General features: G+C 41.9%; 1 protein-coding gene across 1 annotated transcript in view; it reads left to right on the top strand.

The window, feature by feature from the left end:
- The window catches only part of LOC111862349, a 426,180-nt gene extending 421,863 nt beyond the window's left edge, over positions 1-4,317 (top strand). The window contains exon 9 of the mRNA XM_023847658.2: positions 3,252-4,317. The gene's annotated coding sequence lies outside the window, so the exon portion shown is untranslated. The remainder of the gene's footprint in view (positions 1-3,251) is intronic.
- Positions 4,318-20,483: the final 16,166 nt, after the last annotated feature.

Here is a 20,483-nt window from a genome sequence, read left to right as displayed (position 1 = left end):
GGCGAGTAATCACCCCGCATCCTGGTAGCTATGCAACGCGCAACGCGCGGTGACGTCACGAGCGGAGCCGAAGTGAGCCGAGCGGAGCCGACGTTAGCCGAGTCCTCGCAACCTTGAAGCTATGCAAAGCGAATCAACAGCGGTGACGTCACCGAGGGATATCGCGATTGCTAGGCAGCAGTCAACAACTCCGGACAGCGTGGCTAGCAACACGGCACCAGACGACAATTGTCCGATCAAGGCTACATAAGGAGCAGCGAAGGCTATTCACAGTCAGTGAGTCCTGGAGCTACCTACGAGCCAGTCCTCGAGCTACGTTAGTTCCGAGTTAGCATGCAACCAGTCAGTTGTATTGCGGCATTTGGAGTGTACTATTTGTGATACTGCAGATAGCAGTAATCGTAAATCTGTAATTTGGGTGATTGTAAGTGCGAATGTGAAATAAAATTCGCTATACCAAATACATCGTGAAGCTATTTGTCGCGTTATACGCCCAATACGCGACAATATTATGTATATCCTAATATGTATTCTATAGGCCGCGCCATAGCACAAGCGGTTAGTCGCTGGCTTCCCACCTCGGCGGTCCTGGTTCGATCCCGGGTCTGGTCAAGTGGGATTTGTAGTGGACAAAGTGGCCCTGGGGCAGGTTTTCTCCGAGTACTTCGGTTTCCCCTGCCAAACTTCATTCCATTCATTGCTCCACAATCACCTTCAGCTATCATTTGGGGCTGGTACAATAGGCCAGAAGTGGCCGCAGTACAAGGGACTTAGTCCCACCCCACTAGCAATAAATAAAAAAATATATTGTGTATTATATACGATGCAGGATAGCTCACTCGGTATAGCTACAGGCTATGGGCTGAACAGCTGGTGTTCGATTTCCATCAGGTGCAAGAGATTTGTCTCTGCTCCACAGTGTCCAGGCTGGCTAGGTTTGGAAAACCGCTCCCAGTCTGAATTTGTCAACTGCGTTCGAAATATTCGCCGCTCGAACATGATCCAGCAAGTGGAATCAGATTGGTAGGTGATTTAAATCCAGAATGTTGGAGACAATGACTTCTGACAGCCGGACATTCTTGTGCACAACAATGTCGAGCGCGCCATCATTTGCAGTATGAGAGTAATATGTGAGACATTATGGTGCAGAAGTTTGAAACTGGCTTACTCGTATATGCAGTGAATTCAGTAGTTTCGAGCCTGAAGTTTTGGAAACTACGCAATTCCAAAATGGAAATATATAGCGTTCAGAACTCCTGCCAGTAGCGGGTTAAGAGCTCAGTGATGTCTGCATCATGACAGGCGTGGCCTGGTGACTTACAGACTGCTGCAATTGCACTTCACTCTTACCAGCCTGACTCAGCTTTGTTTCTGTTTTCCAGACATAGCCTCTGCACGAACCCGGAGAGAACACCGCTTCCCAGAATTACCCTATTGTTGCGTGCATAACTGTTTTCACGCTGACGTTGTGTTTGTGTTCCATGGTTACGTCACTGTTTATTGGGTCGTAATCTAGTAACGGACATCTCTTGTGGTTAAACTATTCCGGCTTTTAGCGGACATGACACAATACTACCCTGTAACTGTAGGGGCCCGATTGCATGAACATAGAGGGGATGGACAAAAATATGGAAACACCTCGTGAAATCCATGCCTGAATTGAAGTGTTTATTTTAGCGATGTTTGCAGGTCACGCTGCCGTATCTGACCAACACCACTACCTGTACAACCTCCGTAATACGTTGCAAGCTTCATTTGTTGTCGAGACAGTGTTCTGTGCAGTTTTTAGAGCATCATGTCAGAGCTAACAGAATTCGAACGCGGGCAAATTGTTGGGGCTCGTATGGTGGGTGCTTCCGTAACCAAGGTAGCCGAGGTTTCTGGTGTTTCGCGAGGCACAGTATCCAAGATTATGACCGCCTACAGGAATGAAAAAACCGCATCCGATAAACACCAGCGTGGACGGAAATGTGTGTTGAGTGATCGAGACAGATGAACATTGCGTAGGATTGTGACGAAAAATAAGAAGACTACAGCTGCAAAAGTGACTGATGAACTGAATGTCACGCTCACAAACCCTGTCAGTACCAAAACAGTACGAAGGGAACTACACAAGCAGGGTATTTCTGGACGAGCTGCAATTCCAGAGCCACTCATCCGTGATCAAAATGCCACTAAGAGGAGAGTGTGGTACCGAAGTCATAAAATGTGGACTATCGAGCAATGGAAGATGGTCATTTGTTCAGATGACTCCACCTTCACACTGTTTCCGACTTCTGGCCGAGTTTACGTCTGGAGAACGCCATCCCAAGCTTACGATGCAGATTGTTTGCTTCCAAGAGTGAAACATGGCTGGGGTTTGATCATGGTATGGGCAGCCATATCGTGGTATTCTGTCGGACCCATCATTACCCTGCAAGGTCACGTCACTGCCAACGACTATGTGACCATTTTGGGCGACCAGGTCCATCCCATGTTGCAAACTATGTTCCCCAATGGTGATGCCATTTACCAAGACGACAATGCCCGTTTTCACACAGCTCACATCGTCCAGGACTGGTCTTCTGAGCACGAAGATGAAGTGTCACGTCTGCCATGGCCCCCACAATCGCCAGATTTCAATATTATTGAGCCTTTGTGGTCTGTTTTGGAGAGCAATCTGCGTGCGCGCTATCCACCTCCATCATCGATAGCAGAACTTGCCATAATTTGCAGGAAGAATGGTACAAGATCCCCTTGCAAATCATACAGGACCTATATTTATCCATTCCAAGAAGTCTGCAAGCAGTTCTGCAAGCCAGAAGTTGTCCTTCACCATATTAGTCACGGTAATGTGTTTTTGTTGGGTGTTTCCATATTTTTGTCCATCCCCTGTAGTTTTGAACATCACCCCGTCAGTAATGAAGCAGATATTTTTCCCTATCAAATGAGAGCCGAAATGGATATTAGAGAAATACAGTGTGAGGTTTTGAACTGAACTCAACTGGCTCATAATAAGATCCATTGGCACACGACTGCGAAAACAATAATGAACATGCGATACTGTAATAGGAAGGGATTTTCTTGACCACCTAAGTGACTACTGGATTTGCAACAAAGACACTGTACTAGAGTCATATCACAGAATGCACACACACTCTGGTGGTGACATTCAGAACCAAGTAGGTAAGTCATTGAAGGACTTCACACTCTTTCACATGTCGTTTGCGAAATCTTATTGTTGTTCATATATTTAATCTTTATTGTTGCAGGCTGTCCCTGAGCGCCATGAGGAGGCGTCTTCACCAGTGGGCTTCTGGCGCATGAAAATATCGGATGTTTGAATAAGCATAAGAAGAATTTGAAGCACATTCCGCCTCTAGACAGTTCATCCATCACCCAGACAGTTGCATTTAGCTAAACACGGCAACATATCTCTCCTTTAAGGGGAGCACAACGTCTTGAATACAAACAGAAGATGCGTGATTGAGAATAGACAATTTTCTTGTAACCAAAGGGGAAGGTTCTTGAATAGTCTTAGTCATTGCACATAGGAGTTGTTTTCACAGTTCTTCTTTTACTTTTATAAATATCTTATCTTGTTGTAAAATACTTGACAGAAAAAAACGGCGTGTTTTCATATTCTTTACGCCTCAGCACATGCACAGAAATTCAAAGGATCCTCACATTTCGTTCTCTAATGATCATTCAAAACATATCTATAAAGTAAAGAAATTCCAATTGTCATTCTCATGATCTCGTAACTGTATTGACCTTTTAAGTGCTAAATTATATCTGTATTAAATTGAGGCATGGTCAGCTTCATGCTCGGATCGCTTTGCCCTGGGGAAAACGTCCTCTGTATCCATTGGTTAGAGAAGTGTTTATCTGTCTTTTTATAAGTACCCCTTTTTAAAGAAAAATATTTTTGAAGTGCTCCAAATACCTACAGTTTTCAAATATCCTATTCTTTCTACCACTACAACATACTTGATTAAATAATTTAATAGTAGGTGGCTGTTTGGAAGAAACTGCAAAATATTTATTAGTTAAAATTTTAAGAAGAAAGAAAGACATTTAACTTGTGTTCACGTACCCTTCGCGTACTCCTAAAAGTACGCGTACCACGGGTTGATAAACACTGGGTTAGAAGATTGAATGGATCCCAGAGCCAGTCCCGATGAAGCATCAATAAGATAATCCTCTGCGTGGAATAGCGGCTGTAAACCCCATATCCTAGCCTGATTTATCAATCAGGTTTTAATTCAAATACAATTATTTTCTCTGTGGTCTAGTGGTCAGAGTTCCTGCCTACAGATCCAGAATTCCCGGGTTCGATTCCCGACACTACCAGATTTTCTGAGAAGTAGTGGGTCTAGAACGGGGTCCACTCAGCCTTGCGAGGATAATTGAGGAGTTACTTGAGCGGAAAAGTAGTGGCTCCGGTCTAGAAAACCGAAATTAACGGCCGTGGAAATTCGTTGAGCTGGCCACGCGATGCCCTCTATCCGCTAAAGTTGATACTAACTTCGCCGACAAACGGCGGTCGCTCGGTCAGTGTAGTTCGCTTGCGGACTACAGGCCACGGATTTTAGTTATTTTTGTGTTCAGGGCAGCATGCAGTTTCTGTAGTTGTAGAGCCACAGTTAGCCAGCTACAACTGTTGGCAGTTGCAGAGTATGTTCCTCTCACTCACGTTCTCAAACAAGAGCAGAAGAGACGGCGCTTCTAAATGAGCTATCTGTACGTAACCAGGAAAAATTAAACAATAAAAAAAGCCCTGTAACTAGCACTGATGCGGATGATGATAGTGAGGAAGTGGGCTAGTTGACTGAAGACACAAAGAGTAACACGCCATTTATAACATTGCGTTACATGCTTACACCTTCTCTAAGAAAACTCTGCAACGATGCTTTCCTTTTCGAAATGAAAACGCGTTGGAACTCAAAACTAAAAAACCAACTTTCAAAGCCCAGTGGTTACTGTATGTACCACCTGTTCTGACATACTGAAGCCCTGCATTGTGCCCACATAGTGCATGTGTGTGTTTCATATGGTTCCCTCGATAGAAAGCAGTTATTTCCCTGAACTAAATTAACCGGTCAATCTTTGTAACGAAGACGTAATGTGTTTCCTGTGAGGCACGACCTAAATTTCTATACATTATTTAGAAGGAATTCACACTGCAGAGAGTTAAAGAATGTTAAAACTCCCCTCTTTCGAATAGAAACATGTAGAACTTGATATACGGGGCCCCTTCCATTAAAAACACAAATTATTTTATTGTTCACATTCCAGAAATAAAAGTACACTTAAACATTACTAAATGGAAAATGTTTGTTGTTTATAGTGGGACCATTTCCCCGGGGATTTAATTGCATTTGAATGTTTTAATTTTTTCCCATTGCGTTTACACATCAACGAAGCACATGAACAGTTTGACAGACAATCGACATAAAGAGCCAATAACAATATATATATATATATATATATATATTATGCGGAGTGCATCACAGTTGTGTAAATGGCCCTAGATACGAAAAATTTATGTCTAATATTTCTATCCTTCTGCATGGAATCCAGTTGTCCTAAAAAGTATGTAGGACAATACAGTACAAATTACGTTTACTTACGTTGTTTTCTACTTAATTGTCAATATAATCTAATGAAAACCATTGAGAGAACGTTGAACATATCTGATTAAAATAAAGGAGTTTCTAATTAAGTAATCCAAAGTAATGTTTCAGACTTCTTGGATATATTGTAGGGCTAACTTGTCAAGGATGAAATGGGATGAGTTCTGCCAGATCAGAAGTCACTTATACCTGTTTCGTTCTTAAAGTTCGCACATGCTCGTTATAGTATGTTCATTTGAACTTCAAACATCCTACAAGTTTTTGGTGCCCTTCATTTTAATGGATTATTCCATGAACGTGGGCTAGTGTGCTTGCTTAGTTCCTGCTAATCTCAATTCTTAAATCGACCAATTATGTTCTACTGGGCATTGTTCTTATTCTACCATCTCTGCCCTCGTTGTCTCCATAGGATAATTAAATTCGTATTCTTAATATTACGTTTTCCTTTCAAATTAATATGGGATGCTTATTCCACTTATGCCTTCCCCACTTCGACAGTTTAGTGTCCTGTGACACTAAACTGTCATGACCTTGACTTCTGCGTACCATAGTTCATTAATCGTTTACTGGATTCTGTCTCCGTCTTCAGGTAAAACCTACTCAGTTGGACCCCATCGATAGAGCTAGTCCATATCTCCGGATGTCCGGCGATTTTATGTTATAGCTTCTCAAATTTCGCTACCAATTCATGAAGCGATAGTTTTGATTTTATTCTGGAAAACAGGTGGGCACGAGATTGCGATGTTGGTTGACGTACTATGCTACAAGCAGGAAGGTCGCGGAATCGAATCCCGATGAAGTTGATTTTTTCAATTGACCTAATCCTTCCGGCCGCATTATGGCCCTGGTGTCGACTCAACCTCTAACAGAAATGAGTACCAGGATTCTTCCTGGGCGTAAAGGACAGCCGGCGCGTAAGGCTGACAACCTTACCGCCGTCTGTGAGCCGATTGTCTAGAAAATGTGGGAGCCTCAACATCTCACACCCCCATGGGCCTCCATGGCCTATTACAGGGATACTTTTTTTTTATATATTTTTTTCGAAAACACATGTGTGTAATCCAGTGCCTAAAATATATATATCACTTCATACTTACAAATACTGTTCATACTAAGACCTATCATTGTAATTTTATGATGGGTTCATTGGCTGTGGTGGCATTGCAGAGACTAGATAGTCTACTCGCACATTAATGACATTCGTACAGAATATGCAAGTAAAAATGTCTGAGTTCAAATTTAAACATTAATGGTATATGGAGTTGCCATTTCTCAGACTCGGACACCGTTGTACTACTCATTATACTATATACTATATATTAGTGAGTCTGTCTTAACTGCTCCCACACACACACACACACACACACATACACACATATAGAATTGAGTTCGTAAATAATGTAAATCAAATATTCTTGCCAAAAACTCCAGAAAGTTATTGTAGAGAAGCAGTTGTCATTCTTGTTATTTCTGGTTCTAAATATTTCGAACAGTGACCTAAAAGCTTCACAACACTTCTTCTTTTTGGACACTGTACAACATCAGAATATAAACAGGTCTCATATTCGGGTTTCAATATGCTGACTTTGTCTTCAGGTATATAGAATGTCGGGATCCATACAAATTATCTCCCTGAACACGGAGATAGGACCTGTATACGAAACGTTTATCATTTCCTTGAGATGCCTAACTGTGTACTCTCCTAGACTTGCTGATTGTCTGTCAAGCAACACGACACAAACCTCCCCTCTTGTGTTTATATTTGTACTTGTACTACTGAGTCATTTTGCCTTATTACGTTAATCTATTCTGCGTGTGTAAAAGTGACAAAAGAAAAAGTGAAAGAACTTTCTTTATTACATTCTTATATAATCTCTGACTAACTGATTAGCATGTCTAGATGACGTCAGAATCAAACCACAGAACAACATTTCGAGTGAAATATTTGTTTGTTTTAAGTGATTGTGAACCACCCTGTGCCATTCGTCACTGGGTCACCGCGTGATTACTACGACAGATTATCAACGGCACGAAATCAAATTATATTTTTATAACATAAATAAAAATTATAACTGCAATATTTCAGTGTTTTCCGCCATTGCTGCAAAGGTGACAGTGACTTGGTGACATTAAATATGAAATATAAGATTAAGTATGTACAGCCTTGTTAATAATAAAGTAATATGAATATTATGTGAGAGTGAATGTGGATATGACTCAATGCTTACTTGGTGCAAACCTACTTAAATAGCATACTGAAGGGAAGGGAGCACTTGGATTTGGAGGATCAAGTCGTAAATGGGAGGATAATATTAATATTGACACGAAATGAATAAGGTGTAATGGTGTGGACTCGATTCAAATCCCTCATGTTGAGATGTGATTTAGGCCTCTTTCGTTTACGGTATTGAAATTAATTTTCATCTGATATATCTAATATTGGGGCGCATATATGAGATGTCATAGCTGAATTTTTCCTTCACAATTTAGAATAACAGCCAATAAAACATAATAATAATGTACTATATCAGGCATGTGGCTGATACCCTCATTATACACAGAAAGAATATAATGGCATTCGAAAATTTTGCTGGTTTCTTGCATGACTTATGTTCGATTCCGAAGATACTGGCTAAATGTTGCTCCGAAATGTCGGTTGACTTTCAGTGTATTATATGACCTTATATTCTAGAAGACAGAACCCCTCGTAACCACCTCTGTGTGAACTTCAAATTCTACATTCCTGATATCAATTCCGTCTATCACTGCATTACAGGTAATAACTTACGAGCGCAGTTGCAGAGATTCATATCGTAGTCCGTAATTACAAAGGTAAGGTAAAGCTACCCCTGTAACAAGCTGTGGAGGCCAATAGGGTTGTGAGACGTCGAGACTCCCAAATTAACTAGACAATCGGCTCACAGATGGCGGTACGGTTGTCAGTCTTACGCGCCAGCAGCCCTTTACCCCCAGGAAGATTCCTGATACTCATTTCTCTTACAGCCTGAGTCAACTCCAGGGCCACAGTGCTGCTGGAAGAATTAAGTAAATTGAAAAAATCCACCTCATCAGGACTCGAATCCGCGACCTTCCGGCTTGTAGCATAGTGTTTCATCAACTACGCCACCGCGTGCGGTAATAAATATTAAGGAAAACAAGATAAAAATATTATTTATTAAAACAGTTGTATTACAGTACGCTGTACGTGTGGTTTGTAGAGATATCCATGTTGGGTATTACGGATGCCTTTCGCAGACTATCTCACAAACCCTCAGGGTTTTACAATCCTCGAAATGCGAAGGGTTGCATCTATATGGATTCCTAAGCTTGGCCGTCTACCCTAGCATACACGTACATCCGCTTCGTGCTTGTAACCCTACATGTATAAGGTGGTCAGCGTGTAAAACTGACAACCTCCCCGCCATCTGTGAACCGATTGTCTAGAAAATGTGGGAGCCTCGACGTCCCACAGCCCTATGGGCCTCCGCGGCCTGTTACAGCGGTACGTTTACAGTTTTTTTCTCTCTCAAACACGACTGATCCTTATTAAATTACCTTGGATTCGAAAGCCGAAATACGCGGTAGATCATTGTCTTTTGATGAATAACGAACAACAGTCAGAACCTTAACAATATTACAAACAAACAGAAGGATTGGCAATGGGTGCTTCTCCTTCCGCTATATTAGCCGAAGTATACATCCAATACATAGATCGTAAACAACTGCACCCAATCTTAAAAAAAAAACATGAAATAATTGAATATTTGATATATTTAGACGACATCCTCATAATCCATGATTAAAACAAAACAAATATGGATTAAACATTGACAGAATTCTATAAACAGAAACTAGTATAAAATTCTCCATCCAAAAAAGTGCAAAGAATGTCCATTAACTTCCTGGATCTTAAAATTCGCCGAAAAGAAAACAAAATTAGAACTTGCTGTATATAGAAAATCTACGCAAACAGATACTATAGTAATACCGAATGACTCATGCCACCTGTATGAACACAAAATAGCAAGCATTAATTATTTAATGAAGAGAGTGAATACATACACAATAACAAATGAAGCAAAAACGAGAGCATTAAACATTATACAAGACATATTACATAACATTGAATTATAATAAAAACTTAAGCATAAGGCGTTCAAAACAACAAGAACACAACAAAGACACAAGTCTGTAGCATCAAAAAGAAACAAAATGAACTATTTTACCATAAAGCGGAAAAGAGACAAAGAAATACAAAACTTTTTAAAGCGGCACAAATAAAGATTGCATTCCGAAAACAAAACATAGTAAAACCACACCCACAAATAGATAGGTATGAAACAAGTGGCGTATACCAAATGAGATGTATGGATTGCACACTAAAATACATAGGGCAAACCGGCCAAATATTCCAAAACCAGATATAAAGAATACGCACAAGCAATAACGAATAACAACGGCAACTCAGAGTATTCAAACCATGTACTAAATAAGGACACGCATATGGGAACATGACTGACACAATAAAAGTCGTAAGAATAGAGAAAAGGAAAAACATCTGAGCACATTGGAAAGATACGCGTGAACGACACATATATTGACGTTCATAACCCGGTATTAGAGGCATTACTCGAATTAAACACCAGATATCGTCACATAAACACTATAAAAGATAGAATCAATCCAACTCTCAAACACTAGCAAGAGGGAAGCGCAGCATAACACAACAGCAAGAACAGTCCGCTACTTCGTGTAAGTACACAAGTAACCACAGATAAACTAATACATATAATATACAAATTTCTAATAGAAGATATTTATACATGTTAGAGATATACATACTCATAGAAGGACCTGCATAGTGACAACCAAACACCTCGACACGAAAGCACAGTAGTTTCCTCATTTATAATTTATAATTGTAAAGCACCTAATGATCTTTTATGTCGAAACATGTATTGAATAACTTTTAATAAGTTAAAATCTTTATGACGTCTATCACGTTTAAAGTGAATAGCTTTAAGTAAGTTTTATAGAAATGCTGCTCCACGTGACACTGTGAAACCATTTAGCACAAAGTGAAGTGCAGTAGGATGCTACAATATAACATTGTGTGGTCCATTTGACGCGCCCTTATTTTTGGAGCTGAAAAATTCGGATTCACCCTATACCGCCCTACGCCCTTGATGCCAAATTGTATAAATTCGTCCAACAGTTCAGGGAAGAACGAGACGCGCATACATACATAACTTACACACACACACAGTAGGATTTCCAAAAAGAATCATTTTTATCATTTAAGAGACCCAAAGCGTGTAAATCCGTCAAATTGTAGAGATGGATTTTTTACAACCATAAAACAAGGTGAATCGTATAGAACCGGCCCGATGAATTTGCTAATAATTCCGCAGGTGATGCATATAACAGCTCACAATTACGACATAATAATCCGTGGGCCGTGCTGAGTCGAATGGTGTGCGCATGATCCGGCAAGTGGCAGCCCTTATGCTGCAAGGTCAAGGACAATGCCGAAACGTGTCTGCAGGAACATCACTGAAGAAACACTGCAGCGAGTCACGGCGAATATGCAAACGCGGGTGGAGGCGTGCCTACTTGAAAACGGCGGACACTTTCAACACCTGCTCTGATCACGGCACAAAATACAAGATAATATATGTGTAAATTACTTTAATATCTGTATGGTATATACTATATTACAGCTCATTTCGTCGAGCCGGTTCTATATGAATCACCCTGTACTTTCCCAAATATATTACGTACAGGAGAAAATATAAAGTAGTGGTAAGAAGGAACCCAGTTACATGAAGTATGTGGAGAGATGGAAGACAGCCCGAAAGAGAAATCGTTTTGCTTTACTCTAGGATTCATATCCGGAGTAAATGAACATATTCATATTTTATGAACAGGGTAGTGGGTTACGTAAAGAAACGAAAGCCAGTAATTAAATTTGAGTTTTTCTTACAACCCAGTCTCCCTTGACAGCAAGAGAACTGTTAGGCCGATGCAGCAACTTGTTATTAGTTTTGCTAAAAAAGTGAAAGTTGCGCCGCTGCTTTCGTTTCGTCGTCTCGAAAAAAGAATTATGAAAGACTCAAAAGTTTGGTGCCCCTTGTGGCTTATACGTACTTATATTAGCCCGTACTCGAACCTGGATATAAAATATTCAGTGGAGCCCACTTCAGACTTGATCTCGTGCCCGTTTGAATGTACTGAACACGACAGAGTTTTACGATTTATCCCAACGCGTTCCAGCTAACTATCAGTAAATTTGTTTTTAAAAATTCTGGTATAGGCCTGTTTGAGAAGTACCTTCAGACAGACTGAATAATGGACACCTGTTTAACAAGTTTAACAGGTTTCGAGTTATGGAGTTTTTCTCTCTGGGCTTATCTGCCAACGGTCACGTAAATACCCTCAGTCTGACAAGGAATACGAATGATTTCCTACCTTTGTCAGGAGGATTATATCTCTGAGTAGCCCTGGCAGACCAAATTAAACAGATTATGTTCTAATTAATCCCAGTCAATTATTACTACAACAGATTTTCTTATGCGTTCATTTAGGTATACTTATCAATGCAAGTAAACGTGAGTGACTATTTAGTGCGTTTCACATATAACGAAGAGGTGACCCTGATAAGAGAGTATTTGAAAGTTTAGAGCTCAAATCAGATGATTGAAGAACTGTGATGCGGTGTTCTGGGCAGGGAGTGGAGTCTGCAACCCGGCAATCAATAAATGTTGCCAAAAGTCGTGATCCTTGTAGCCAGTGAAATTCCCCAGTATCCACTTCGCTCTTTCTGACGATTATACTATTTTCCTACTTCCTGCCTGTCTGTGGCACACACACACACACACACACACAGATATTTTCTGCATTCTCTGAATATCTATATATATATGCAGAGAATTACACACCGCATAAAATATTTACAATGTTGTACTGCCTATCTACCTATGTAGCTAGCTGTCTGTGGCTCTACAGTCCCTGTGGACCTTGGCAACTTTTCAGTATCTTAATCTATACACAGTCGGTAGGACTCCTTGGACGGGGGATCAGCCCGTCGCAAGGCCGCTACCTACACACAAAACAACACAAACACAGACTAAACGTACACAGGTAGTCATGCTTTGAGTGGGATTCGAACCCACGATCCCAGTGTTCGAGCGAGCGAAGACAGTTCATGCCTTAGACCGCGCGGCCACTGTGACCGGCGTCTGCCGTAACTACAGGAGCGAAATAGAAATTTTTCCGTTTAGCAAGATATTTTTTCAGATAGAGGAGTCAAGGCTTGCAGACAGAAATTTTGTGGGAGAAACAGTTCGGAAGCCCACAGCTTCGAAAACGTACAAGGAGGTGAGAGAACAGTATCCTATATGAACAAGTCATCAGAGAAGATTATCCTTTCAACATGCTTATGCAAATGTTAATGTCTTGTATGGAAAATGTGTCCTTCTGTCTCTAGGAACGTTTATTCTTCACTACTACTGAACACATCTCGATTAAATTTGTGTTGCAGTACACAATGAAATGCTTATTAAGGAATTTAAATTCTCTTCTCGTAATTGTTACACATATTGTTAAAATCTAACTTAATAATTGTTCCCAGTTCCTGATAAATATGAAATAAATCCTACGGGGTAACGCGGTAGCGTAGTTGATTAAGACACTATGCTACAAGCCGGATGGTCGCGGATTCGATTCCCAATGAGATTATTGATGCTTTCAATGGACCTAATCCTTCCAGCCGCAATTAGTCCTAGGTTCGACTCAGCCTCTAAGAGAAATGAGTACCAGGGTGATTCCTGCGAGGGGTAGTGAAGGGCGGTCGGCGCGTAAGGCTGACCTCACCGCCATCTGTGATCCGATGGAAGCCTCGACCTCTTACACCCTTATGGGCCTCCATGGCCGGTTACAGGGGCAGTTTTATCTTTTTTGCTGCATTAAAATATTTAGGTCTAGCTCAGTTAGATTTACAACTTCCATTTGAAACATTTCAGCATTCTTATCACTCAACGAAACACGATAAATAACGTACAAATCCGTGTAATGCGATCAGCTCCATAACAATATATTTCAATCTACAATGACAGGTTTATGTTTGCGATAAGTGAATACGAGCAGTAATGGGTTACCCAAAATCACAGTTCCGGAAAATGTTTGTCCTTCAGTACGTCTGTTCAGATATATGGAGGAAAACAGGAAGCTAGAAATCCACGCCACCCCTACCCCCCTCCACAAAGCCGAGAAGCCCTATGATTTGGCTGGCGAACAACTTGAGCAGTGTCTTGCGCAGGCGCGTCCGCTTACCCATTCAATGCCAATTAAATGTCTGCCACGCCAGCCCCGTACAGTGACATTATATGCTTTGATTTTTAGTGAGAGAATCAGAGAGCTAAAGCTGAAAATATATGCCTTCTTATTATTGAAAGAATTCCATCAAAGTTTGTGAGTGGAACAGAGTATTTGCTTGATCAGGAAAATCCTCGCATTTGATAAAACCCGTTAATCTTGCAAGTGGTCTCTTAACTTCACCTTTTTGAGTTAATATTTTATATGTATTTCTAATCTTAATCCGTACTACATGTCTTGCCCATTTCATCCTGCTCACTATAGTACTGTTGATACCGAGATCCATTTGAAATCCCGTGTAAGTCCGAGTACAAGGCGACCACCTATGTAAGCAGTGAGAAACCCAGATTTATTTTTGCAAAACAAAATTTTAATATTACGAAATAATAAATTCTTCTTATGTATCCTTAAGGGCCCGAAAATAAGGCGACACTTATTTTCTGAGAAGCAATATAAAAAAATACCTCGCCTTTTATTCGGGCTAGTAGGGTGTTAATATAAGGAACTATCAGAGGAAACGTATCTCTCTGTTTTTGTTGTTCCGTTACTTTGTGACGCTCTGAGAACCCAGAATATATAGCGTCAAATTGTAGAAAAACTGATGAACAATAAGTTGGAAACATTTTTAAGTAAGCGGTTGCCGTCTACTCGAACCATTTTAATGGAGGAACTGAGGAAAACAACTAAAATCTCTGTCATTTTCGCCGATATACCACCTCAGATTCAAACCCCGCCCCGTACAAGTTTAGAGTGAAGAACTTATCGAGGTCGTAGCGGAACACAACCAATGGTCGGACCAGAACAAAGCTACATACCTAATCACCGCTTTGAAGGGCCGAGCGGCAGACGTGCTACCCAGCATCCCGAAAAATACGGCTTACGAGGACACCCTTCAGGCGCTAGAGGACCGCTTCAGGGACCAACACTTTGCAGCTGCCTACCGCTGCCAACTGACAACGAGGATACAGAACCCCGGAGAGTCCCTACAAGACCTCCCCACCGCCATCGAAATGCTTGCCCGCCTTGCCTTCCTCAACCTACCGGCAGACTACGTAGCAAGAGAAGCGGGGAAGGCATTCACATATGGAATAAGCGACGCTGACATCAAGATTTAGCTGCTGCTGGAGGGGGCCGGCCACAAAGAGTTGTTGGTCCGTTGGAAAGCGTTTAGAGAACAGATGGTGACCTTGCGAAAAGAGAGGGACGCCGATACGAAATCATGAGAAGAAAGAGTTGCCGCCGTACGAAACGGAAGGATAATCGTCAGGCCAGAAGAGACGAGTGCCGACACGAAAGCCCGGCTAGAAGAGATTGCCGCCATGCGAGACAAAATAATAGCCGCCATGACAGACAAATGCGGGAACCGCAAACACGTAAAGTGGATGGCCTACCAAGAGAAGGAGGCACGCCGAGATGAAAAGAAGCCGACCTCACTGGACATGAAACCTGAGGCGGCAGAACGACGAGAGGTCCCCGCAGAAGACGCCACGATAATGCCGGCCGGAGAACCGAGGAAACGGCGTAGGGACCGCAAACTGGCCACGGAGCCCCGCCGCCAGAAACCGAAAAATTCAAAACGGGAAAATCGTAAACCCCAGAAGAAATATGCCGTCGCCCGCAGGAGGATGAGCCACCGTGCAACAGTGGCCGGCAAGAGGAGAAGATAACGATGTCCCGTCGCACAACAGTGGCACGACGCATGAGAGACATCCTCGGGCAGAACACGACCCGCCGTGCGAAAGTGGCATGGCGCAAAGAAAACTCCGTCGGAAGGAACCGCACCAGGGACAAAGTGATGTTAGGAACCTCGAAAGGTTGGACGTACGGAGGGAGACAACAGATGAACCAGGAAGGCAACAATCTGACCAGGAACCGAGACTTTGAGGAGCAGCTAAGGCTTGCAAGCGAAAGGGCAACAAACGAGAGCTACGGGAAGGTCATCGGGCTGGAAATCGTGAAGCAAGCAGTAGGAATTTCCAGTAAGTTACCGAAAATGAGAACCTGGACACTGTGGAAGGGTCTACCCCCTCCAAAACGGAAGAAAGGTAACGGCCCATATGGGAGGAACCGGTAACGTAGAAGTACCGGCCTCCCCAGTAAGGGTGAATGAAGACTGAATGAGCGAAGAATGAATATGAGGTGACAGAATCGACAAATTCTGGACTACTGGAGTGCTTGGGGCGAGCACCACTGAAGAGGGGGGCTGATGCGGTAGAACGAACAGCGTAAAAAGATGCCAGCAGAACACCAAGACCGAATGCAAACGTTGCCAGCAGAACACAGCGGAAATGGAAGAGAGGAAAACCTTTAGTCTGTTCGGGGACGAACAACCTTTAGAAGGGAGCAATGTCACATATTTGGAATCCAGAGGAGTTACTTCCATGGAAACGCTAGAACACACCGTTGCCTAGGAAGTAACAACAGCGGTATTGTAATCCCAACAGTGGGACGTTGCGTAGGAATTGCAGAATCAACGAAGCAGCGTTTCGCCGGTGATAGACAACAGAAGGTTCACTGCGTAGCAACGGCCGCGGATATATAAAAAGATAGTCGACAGAGTATTGGGATAGACGTCACCGAAGGTAGTGGAAATATAGCAGCCGTCGAAAGCCGTCTACCACTGGCCGAGATATAGTGGAAGCAGTAATTGGATACTGCAAGTGGTGATAATTGTAAGGTATGTAAGACTGAGTATCCAATAAAGATTCGCTGAATCCGAGACCCACGTAAAATTATTTGTCGCGTGGCATACCCAACACGTGACAATATTTATTGTATTAAGAGAATTAAACTTTGGCTGGTCTAGAATTACATTTTGAATTTTAAAAATCAAAATTTGACACTGCTTCCAACCCCCCATGCCTCGCGTTGTTATCATGGCAGAATTTATTCGCGAAAAGGAAAGTGGGCGCAGACACACTGAGACGATCATGAGTGAGCTACCTCTCCTCCCCCCCCCCCGGTGCCCCTTCTCCCAATGGAAATAAGAACTGCTGCTGTGATGGACATTTCTGTTCTAAGTATGCGGATAATGAGGGCTTATCTTGCTGTCTCAGGCGCGCACTCCGGAGCGCTCTCAGGGCTAGGGCCACGTCACCTCTCATTTCTTCTCTCTTAAGTAACGCCCCTCCTCTTAAGTTACTGCTCCTTGTCCAGCGTCCGGTTTGACGCGCAGTGCCCTAAGAACAGCGTGCTATCCGGGTAACATTCTGGTGTAAGGAACTGTACAATCATCTTCTGAATCTTCTTGATATGGTGCTGGAGAGTGAGATACTTTGTTCTGAAGATGAACATCCCCTTCACCTTCGAGAAGGAGTTCATTCAGAGAGAAAAAGAAACTACTTGATTATAATGAGATCGAAAGTTTCAACCAAGCTAATATGTTATTCGACTTACAATAAACAACTGAACTGAATTATTATTATTATTCTCTCTGAAAATCTATACTTTTCATTTCTCAATTAAATATTTACACGTTTCATTTCTCAGTTCTCAATAACACTTAGATTTATGTTAATGAAACTATTATTATTATTATTTGTTTATTTACTTGGCTGCATTATTGATTTATGTTAATGAAATTATTATTAATATTATTATTGTTTGATTGTTTACNATACAGAAAACGGCCTTGTTGCCTGGCGCTGTGTTGCTAGCAACGCTAGCGGTAGTAACCGTTGTTACTACGGTAACAATCCTGTTGCGTCACCGTTACGTTACCGTGCGGAGGAGGGGGAGGGGAGCGCTGACTCACCCGCCGCGTCACTGCTGGTGTGGGGGGGGGGCTCGGCTTTGCGCAACATGTCAGAATTTTAAATGTACGTGAAACTGGTGTTGAGATCTGAAAATAAAAGCGTTTCAGTAACATTACTTACTCTTTTTAAATTTACACGTATGTAACTTAGGAAGGAAGAATTTTGATGAGCCCGCAGCGGGCCCTCGTCGTGGGTGAATGTAACGGGTAATCAGTTCTACTCTAGGAAAAAAGGTTTGTGCATTTGGAGTCAAAATAAAATTTAATATTCATGAAATCGTTTATAATCAAATAACAATTGAGTGTGGAGTTTGAATGTTATTTTATAGAGCATTGAATTTTATTGTCGCCCTAAGTGAACAACACAAATAGAAGGTGCTCAACAGTTGAATGTTGAGGATTGTACTTAAAAATTGGGGTTAGACAAGGGAATTTAGAAAACTGCGTGATGAATATCTTGTTAATTTTTCTATTATGCTAGATCTAGGTGGACAACAGACGTTGTGGGAGAGGCATGTGACAAGCATGGGCAGTACGAAATATACATTAAAGAAAAATTTTAAACCTAAACCCTGACGTGAACAAAAAAATTCGAAAGGATATATGCATAGTTTGGAGGATAATATTAAAAGTTAAACAGGAAACAGAATATGAGAATGTGAACCTAATTCAGCTGGCTCATTCTAGTGTCCAAACATGTACTACTGAGAACACGGTAATTAATATTCGGGCTCCATATACGAAAGAAATTTCTTCACAACTTGCATTAAGTTTTAATCGTATAAGAGAGATCCAGTACCATACGATTAGTGGTTAGTTAGTTTGTTACTTAACGTGATTGTTTATTTGTTATCTAGTTAATTAGTCTATTAATTAGTCTTAGGCAGCGTCTACACGAGCGCACAAAATGCGTCCGTTGTAACGAACGTACTTTGCTGAGGACATTGCTGAGGACACCACACAGTTGCAGAATGCGGTGCATAGTTTCTTGTCTGCAATGGAGCCAGAAGAAAGCGTAGCATTCGCCTCTCTTGTTTATTTCTACAACGGACGTCACGACGTTCGTTACAACGGAAGAATTCTGTGCGCTCGTGTAGGCGCTCCCTTAATTAGGTAATCAGTTTTCTGTTAGCTAGTTAATTTGTTTGTCAGTCAGACATTCAGCTAGTGAGTTAGTTAATCGGTCTGTTAGCTAGAACTAGCATCTAAATTACCATTAAACAAAAAAAGCAAACTCCGTGATTTTAGTCCGCAAGCGAACTATACCGACCGAGCGACCGCCGCTTATCGGTGAAGTTAGTGTCAACTTTTGCGGATAGATGGTGTTGCGTGGTCAGCGCAACGAATCCCCACGGCCGGTAATTTCGGATTTCTAGACCGGAACCGCTATTTCCTTGAAGTAGCTCCTCAATTTTACTCACGAGGCTTAGTGGACCCCGTCCAAGACCCACTTCTTGTCAGAAAATCTGGTAGCGCCAGGAATCAAATCCGGACCTCTAGATCTGTAGCCAAGAACTCTGACCACTGGCCCACAGTGGCGGTCTCTAAATTACCATTGTGAGTTAAAAAAGGAAACATCAAATGCAAATGAGGAAAAGTACATAGAGATTCAGAGCTCAAGAGTACAGAGTTGGGGCCCACGCCACTTGTCCTTGTGTGCCGTATGAACAACTCCCCGACAGCTCTCCTCTAGGTCCAAATTTCAGACGGAGTTTTACGTGATAGACTCTTGTCACGAGGTGAGCTAGCTGTGTTTTGTTGTGAGGGAAGGCCAAGAGAGAAGAGGGAAAAATGGAGGAGTGTTGAAATACGTTCGTGACGTAGATGAGGATTCAGTGGAGAAGAGAAGGAGAGGGGTGAAAGGGAGAAATGGATTCGGGAAATTTTGTTTAAGTATGTGGTGTAGGTGTAATGGTTGGTGACGGAAGGTGAAAGTGCTGGAAATTTATAGCAAAGAGATAATTAGATTGGAGAAGGAGGTTACGTCCATGAGGATAGTGGGTTTGAAAACAAGGGAGAAAAGAGAATGTCGAAAGGTAAACATATTTAGCGTAGGGGGAAACGTAATAAGAAAAAATATGATTATGTTTTGACAGAGATGGAGAAGAGATTCGAACAACCTGTGGGAAGGCAGAGATTGGGAAGTTCGTGGTTTAGAAGGGGAGGAGGTAAGCTTAAATGAAAATGTATGTTTCATTTCAATTCTCATTTCATACTTAATTTTCGGTCTCTCTAAGCCACATTTAAGACTGAACTCATGTAACTTAATTCAGATCGCTATATCCACTAGGCCTAAGCAAACCCATGAACGTTTTCCCATAAGTTTATGGTTACTTAACTGGTCAGGGAACTTCCTCGCTTTGATTCAAACCGAAGATTCATTAGGCTATTGTGTCCCTGTAACCTACCTCTTTCCATACCTCGAGTCCGATGGATTATGTCCACAACCTATGCCTTTAAGATAATTTTAATATTATCTTCTAATCTATACCTAGGCAATCCAAGATATCTCTACTAACTATCCTATGCGTTCTACATACAAATCATTTTCCTTTATGGATACCCTCTTAATATTATGATATGACGCCTGACAGCCGGAATAATGGTGCCAGAGCCAGACGTCCGTTGGTGAGCAACGACTAAGTAAACACTAAGTTTCCGTTACAGCGGCTAGCCCAAACACGTTTCCGCGGCAGCGAATGTGCTGGTATATGTCAAGGTGTTGCCCGGAGATTGTCACA

Source organism: Cryptotermes secundus, unplaced genomic scaffold (assembly GCF_002891405.2).
Source record: "Cryptotermes secundus unplaced genomic scaffold, Csec_1.0 scaffold487, whole genome shotgun sequence".
NCBI lineage: Eukaryota > Metazoa > Arthropoda > Insecta > Blattodea > Kalotermitidae > Cryptotermes > Cryptotermes secundus.
Note: the sequence above shows the minus strand (reverse complement) of the source record. Positions and strands in the feature narration are given on the sequence as shown.